At 43.6% G+C, this 7,257-nt stretch overlaps 1 pseudogene; it reads right to left on the reverse strand.

The window, feature by feature from the left end:
- Nucleotides 1–4,177: 4,177 nt before the first annotated feature.
- Nucleotides 4,178–5,288, reverse strand: LOC105531376 (annotated as a pseudogene).
- Nucleotides 5,289–7,257: the final 1,969 nt, after the last annotated feature.

Raw genomic sequence — 7,257 nt, forward strand, 5'->3', positions numbered from 1 at the left:
GCCAGGATGGTCTCGATCTCCTGACCTTGTGATCCGCCTGTCTCGGCCTCCCAAAGTGCTGGGATTACAGGCTTGAGCCACCGCGCCCGGCCTGATTCCCATGTTTTGATAAGGCAAGAGCCATCTTCAAATCTATAAATTCCAAGTGATAGATTAATACATTTCTCAGAAGAGAGCATCTTCTGACTTACAGGAGTCCGTAAACATTGTGTGGAATCAGCATAGTTTAGGTTAAGTACACACATAATTCATCAAAGTGTAAATCAGGTGAAGGAAAAAAATACTGCATTGTGAGAAAGAAAATTCAAATGTGTTATGAACATTTAAGGCAGCTGATGCCCTAAATAGGCAAAGTCAAAGAAGGTGGCCTGCATTTGGAGGTAATTTTGCATCCAAAAAGGGATTCACTTTCTTGATTTCAATCACTGAACACTGTAGAACATGTCTTCTTCCTCAAGGCCAATGTTGCTTCAGATACCAGGTGGTTTCATCTTTCAAGCATGTTGCATAGAGAGGGTTGCACTGGGCCAGAATTGCAGTCAGCCAAAAGAGAACAGCAAACTGAACAGGTCACCATCATGGTGATGATAACTCCCCAGTTAGGCCCCTTAGGGATGAACCAGGGCACAAAGAAGCCAACAAAGCCCCAGGACATGCTCATCTCTGTGAGGCCATGATACACCATGTTTGCTGCTGGAGCTGCCTCTCTCTGATTTTTAGTATTCTGTTTTTTAATCTTTGTCCATTAAGACAAGGTTATTTGTGAATGGAAATTAGGATTGTGGGGAGTCACAGAACTTCATGAAATACTTGTGAGGAATGGGAAAAAGCATTCATCAGAGAAAAATAGTACAGTTTCACTTTGGGAGGCCGAGGCGGGCAGATCATGAGGTCAGGAGATTGAGACCATCTTGGCCAACATGATGAAACCCTGTCTCTGTTAAAGTACAAAAGATTAGCCGGGCATGGTGGCATGCGCCTGTAGTCCTAGCTACTCGGGAGGCTGAGACACAGGAATTGCTTGAACACAGGAGGTGGAGGTTGCAGTGAGCCGAGATCGTGCCACTGCACTCCAGCCTGGCGGCAAAAAAAAAAAAAAACATCAAAAAAAAAAAAAAAAAAAAAACAATTTCTGGGAAACTTTGAGGGTCCAATTGACAGTGATTTATGAAATACAATGAGAAATTCAGATAATACATAAGGATGTGATGAAGGAAGCAAAAATGTGTGGAATTGTTATCTTTGCTTTCATGTTTTTCACTACATTATTTTAAACCTGAAGGCTACAGAAGTCTCATGACTAACTTTGGGGCAAAGGTCCTTCTGTGCTAAATATTGTCTTGGGACCTGATGTTTTGTTATTGGCTTTGATCTCTAAGTGTACAACCTTTGTTTCCCTGACTTGTAGGAAGGGACCTCTTCAGACTGTCTCATGGGTAGAGAAATCCTACCAAATGAGGCCAAGAGGGATTACGTACTGTTGAGGCTTTGTGCTTTAACATAGTGCATTGTGATAAAGTTACAGTTTAATAGCAGTTGTAATATACTGGATTTGAAAATAATTGAAATCTTAGCTTAAACCTCATTTTGACTTTCAGAGTTTAAATCACTCAGTAATCTTATAACTGAATGGCTCCGTTTTTCAGTAGGATAGTTATTCTAAGACACTAAGTGAAAAAAAAAATTGTAACAAATTCTGACCTCCACTTGAATGGGGAAAGTTAGAGTACACATTTTACACTAAACTGTTTTCTTTTCTTTTTTTTTTTTTTTGGGACAGAATCTCACTCTGTTGTGCAGGCTAAAGTGGAGTGGCACAATCTTGGCTCACTGCAACTTTCGCCTCCCAGATTCAAATGATTCTCTTGCCTCAGCCTCCCGAGTAGCTGGGACTACAGGTGCATGTCACCACACCTGGCTAATTTTTGTAGTTTTAGTAGAGATGGGGTTTGGCCATGTTGGCCAGGCTGGTCTCGAATTTGTGACTTCAAGTGATCCACTGCCTCAGCCTCCCAAAGTGCTGGGATTATGGGTGTGAGCCACAACGCTCGGCTGTTTTAAATTTTTTAAAATTAAAATTGTAAAATGTCACGAAGTGTTTTATATACTTATTTAATTTATTTATTTGAGACAGAGTCTTATTCTGTCGTCACAAAGTGCAGTGGTGTGATCTTGGCTCACTGCAGTGGTGTGATCTTGGCTCACTGCAACCTCTGCCTCCCAGTTCAAGCAATTCTTGTGCCCCCACCTCCCAAGTAGCTGGGACTACAGGAGCACGCCACCACGCCTGACCTAAAATGTTTTATAACTAATGTATGTGTTTATAAAAAAATTATAGAATGAATGTAATTCATAGGAATACGCATTTAAATTTTTATTTTTACGGTGTACTAATTTTTTTATTGTGGCAAAATATATATAACATAAAATGTACTATTTTATTAATTTTACATATACAATTCAGTGGCATTAAGTGCATTCACAGTATTGTACAATCATCAACACTGTTTCCAGAACTTTTTCATCATCCCAAACAGAACCTCCCCACCTCTATTCTATTTTCTGTCTCTATGAATTTGTCTATTCCAGGTGCCTCATATTAAGTAGAATCATACAATATGTGTCCTTTTGTGTCTAACTTATTTCACATAGCATAATGTTTTCAAGGTTCATCTATGTTGTAGCATGTATCAGAATTTCATTCCTTATGGCTAAACAGTATTCCATTGTATATATATACCACATTTTGCTTCTCTGTGTTGATGGATCACCATCTGTTGATGGATATTTGGGTTGTTTCCATCTTTTGGCTATTGTGAATGATGCCACTGTGAACATTGGTGTACATGGATCTGTTTGAGTCTCTGCTTTCAGTTCCTTTGGATATATTCCTAGGAGTAAAATTGCTGGATCCTACGGTAATTATTTGTTAAAGTTTTTGAGGAACTGCCAGTCCATAGCAGCTGCACCATTGCACATTCCCACCAGCAGTGCACAAAGGTTCCAATTTGTCTACATCCTCACCAACATGTGTTGTTTTGTGATTTTGTTTTTATCATAGCCATCCTAATGGGTGTGGAGCGATATTGTGGGTTTTTTCCTCATTAAACTTTACTCGTTTATTCTTTTTTTGAGATGGAGTTTTGCTCTTGTTGCCCAGGCTGCAGTGCAATGGTGCAACTTGGCTCACCGCAACCTCCGCCTCCTGGGTTCAAGTGATTCTCCTGCCTCAGCCTCCCGAGTAGCTGGGATTACAGGCATGTGCCACCACGCCTGGCTAATTTTGTATTTTTAGTAGAGACGGGGTTTTTCCACGTTGGTCAGGCTAGTCGCGAACTCCTGACCTCAGGTGATCCGCCCGCCTCAGCCTCCCAAAGTGCTAGGATTACAGGTGTGAGCCACTGTGCCTGGCCTGTTTATTTTTATTTTTATTTTATTTCATTTTATTTTATTTTGAGATAGAGTCTTGCTCTGTCGCCCAGGCTGGAGTGTAGTGCAGTGGTGCAATCTTGGCTCACTGCAACCTCCCTCCACCTCCTAGGTTCAAGCAATTCTCCTGTCTCAGCCTCCCAAGTAGCTGGGATTACAGATGCACGCCACCATGCCCAGCTAATTTTTGTATTTTTAGTAGAGATGGGGTTTCACCATGTTGGCCAAGCTGGTCTCGAACTCCTGATCTAAGGTGATCCTCCCGCCTCGGCCTTCCGAGTGCTGGGTTTACAGGCATGAGCCAGGAGCCACAGTGCCGGCCTTGTTTGTCTATTTTTAAAACTAGGCAGTCAACTGTGATAGTGAGAAGGGGTCAAAGACTAGAACAAGGAGTTCAGTCTATAACTTGACTGTGAACAATCAGTTGAGATAACTGACTACCTTGGAACCAGCCTCTCATTAAACTTTGTTTCATGGGTCTCAAAATTCTGAGATGGATTCTTGGTCCTGTTGCTTCCATTAAACAGTACTAATTTAAAAACTAGTAATTTAAAACTGCCATGTGAAAAAAACTCAAAGTGGATCACAAAACAGTCATATTTTCCTTCTGAAGGTTTTACCATGCACTGTTATCATTAACCAGTCTCTTACTGTTAAGCTTAAATGGCCAACCACCATGTTGCCCAGGCTGGTCTCAAACTCCTGAGCTCAGGTGATTCTCCTGCCACAGCTTCCCAAAGTACTGGGATTACAGGCGTGAACCACTTTGCCTGGCCTTATCCTCTGTTTTGATGACGCCCACAGCAACTGGCTGTCTTGCATTATGAACAACAAAACAACGCAGAGGAGGATAGTCAGAAGCTCTCAACACACATGGGCTTGACAGGAACCATATCAAAGACGCGGGAGTATTACCAGATTTCAAGAATTTAGGGCCATCTTTCAGCTTACCACAATGGCAATCAGTCTTTCCCTTCAGCTCAGGAAACTTGCAGGCAGTGTGAGCCGTGTGGCAGTCCATTACAGGAGCATAGCCAGCACTGATTTAGATTGGGTGGTTCAGGTTAATCACCTGAGCAGTGAAGCCAGCTGCTTCCATTGGTGGGTCATTTTTCCTGTCACCAGCAACATGGCCATGATGAACATTTTTGACAGATATGTTCTTGACGTTGAAGCCCCCATTGTTCCCAGGAAAAACTTCACTCAAAGCTTCATGGTATATTGCAACAGATTTGGCTTTAGTTGTAACATTGACTGGAGCCAAGGTGACCGCTTGCAGAGCGGTCTTTGGAGAGACAGACACAAGGGCTTGTCAGTTGGACAAGTTGGTAGTAGGATGCAATCCAGAGCGTCAAGCAGAGTGTTTACACTAACATTGCCATCTTTATAGGTGACTTTCCATCCCTTGAACCAAGGCATGTTAGCACTTGGCCCCAGCATGTTGCCATCGTTCCAACCAGAAATTGGCACAAATGCTACTGTGTTGGGGTTGTAGCCAACTTTCTTATTGTAAGTGCTGACTTCCTTAACCATTTCCTTGTATCTCTTCTGTCTGTAGGGTGGCTAAGTGGAATCCATTTTGTTAACTCCAACAATTAGTTGTTTCACACCCAGTGTGTAAGTCAGAAGGAGATGCCAGCTTCAAATTCACCAACTGCAACAATCAGGGTAGCACAGTCAGCCTGAGATGTGCCTGTGATCATGTTTTTTTTAAATGTCTTTGTCTTGGGGCATCAACTGGTTACATAATACTTTCTGGCCTCAAGTTCCCACAGGGAACTATCATCAGTACCACCACCCTCACACTTAGCTTTCAGTTTATCCAAGACCCAGGTGTACTTGAAGGACCCCTTTCCCATCTCAGTAGCCTTGTAGAGACTGGGTCTCATCATGTGGCCCAAGGTGGTCTTGAACTCCTGAGCTCAAGGGATCCTCATGCCTCGGCCTCCCAGAGTGCTGGGATTACAGGCATGAGCCACTGTACCCAGATGATAAATGGTGTTTTGTCAAGCAGCAGGATTAATACTATCTGACATGGGCCGGGTGCAGTGGCTCACACCTGTAATCCCAGCACTTTGGGAGGCTGAGGCGGGTGGATCACCTGAGGTTGGGAGTTTGAGACTAGCCTGACCAACATGTAGAAACTCCGTCTCTACTTAAAATACAAAATTAGTCTAGCATGGTGGCACATGCCTGTAATCCGAGCTACTCAGGAGGTTGAGGCAGGAGAATCACTTGAACCCAGGAGGTGAAGGTTGCGGTGAGCCCTGATGGTGCCATTGCACTCCAGCCTGGGCAACAAGAGCGAAACTCCCGTCTTGGGAAAAAAAAAAAAAGGTCAAAAGAACTGAGTTTAGGGGGATTCCAGAAAGGTAAGCTAGAACATGTTAATGTTCTGAGGGGGTGGCACACCATTCTCCAAGGGAGTTGAAGCTCCTACAACATTGTACATCTCACCTCTGTAACTCTTTATTTTACTGTTTATTTATATCCTTTAAAATAACGTTTGTGAGAGTCCAGTGACCAGGTTTCCATTCATTCTGTGAGCTTCTCTAACAAATTATTAAAACCAAAGGAAGGGATTGCAGAATCCTGATTTTTAGCCAGTTGGTCAGAAGCACAGGTAAAACAACCTGGGACTTGGGATTGACATCAACAGTGGGGGGCAGCCTTAGGGACTGAACCCTCACTCAACCTATGGGGTCTGACATTATCTCTAGGTAGGAGATAGAGGACACCCCGCTGGTATTTTCTGAAGAGTTGATTGCTTACTTTTTTTTTAAATTTGAGGTGGAGTCTTGCTCTGTCGCCCAGGCTGGAGTGCACTGGTGCGATCTTGGCTCACTGCACCCTCTGCCTCCCGGGTTCAAGTGATTCTCCTGCCTCAGCCTCCCGAGTAGCTGGGATTATAGGCACCTGCCACCACGCCTGGCTAATTTTTGTATTTGTGGTAGAGATGGGGTTTCACCATGTTGGCCAGGCTGATCTTGAATTCTTGACCTCAGGTGATCCGCCTGCCTCAGCCTCCCAAAGTGCTGAGATTACAGTAGTGAGCCACGGCACCCGACCTAATTATTACAGTGAGTTAATTTAGTTCTTAGCTTCCTGGTAGCCAGTTAAAAAAAAAAACAGTTTCTTTGGTGTTGAATTACAGAAATAATTTTATTATGGGAATCACCTATTTTTACAAGAGATATAGAAATATTTCCTGAATGATGATTTTAGTGCTGCTCAATCTATAAAATTAAATCATACTTTATTTTTTGTTTGTATTTTTTTGAGATGGAGTCTTGCTGTTGTCACCCAGGCTGGAGTCCAGTGGCACAATCTTGACTCACTGCAGCCTCCGCCTCCCAGGTTCAAGCAATTCTCCTGTCTCAGCCTCCTGAGTAGCTGGGATTACAGGCACCTGCTACCTTGGCAGGCTACTTTTTTGTATTTTGTAGTAGAGATGGGGTTTCACTGTGTTGGACAGGCTGGTCTTGAACTCCTTACCTCCAGTGATCCGCCCGCCTCGGCCTCTCAAAGTGCTGGGATTACAGTTGTGAGCTACCGCTCCTAGCCTTAAACCATACTTTAAAGAAGTTTTCAGGCTCACGCCTGTAATCCCAGCACTTTCAGAGGCCGAGGCGGGCGGATCACCTGAGGTCAGGAATTTGAGACCAGGAGTTTGGCCAACTCGGTGAAACCCCATCTCTACTAAAAATACAAAAATTAGCCGGGCATGGTCGCAGACACCTGTAATCCCAGCTACTCAGGAGGCTGAGGCAGGAGAATTGCTTGAACCCGGGAGGTGGAGGTTGCAGTGAGCTGAGATCGTGCCATTGC

This window comes from Mandrillus leucophaeus, unplaced genomic scaffold (assembly GCF_000951045.1).
Source record: "Mandrillus leucophaeus isolate KB7577 unplaced genomic scaffold, Mleu.le_1.0 Scaffold88, whole genome shotgun sequence".
Lineage (NCBI taxonomy): Eukaryota > Metazoa > Chordata > Mammalia > Primates > Cercopithecidae > Mandrillus > Mandrillus leucophaeus.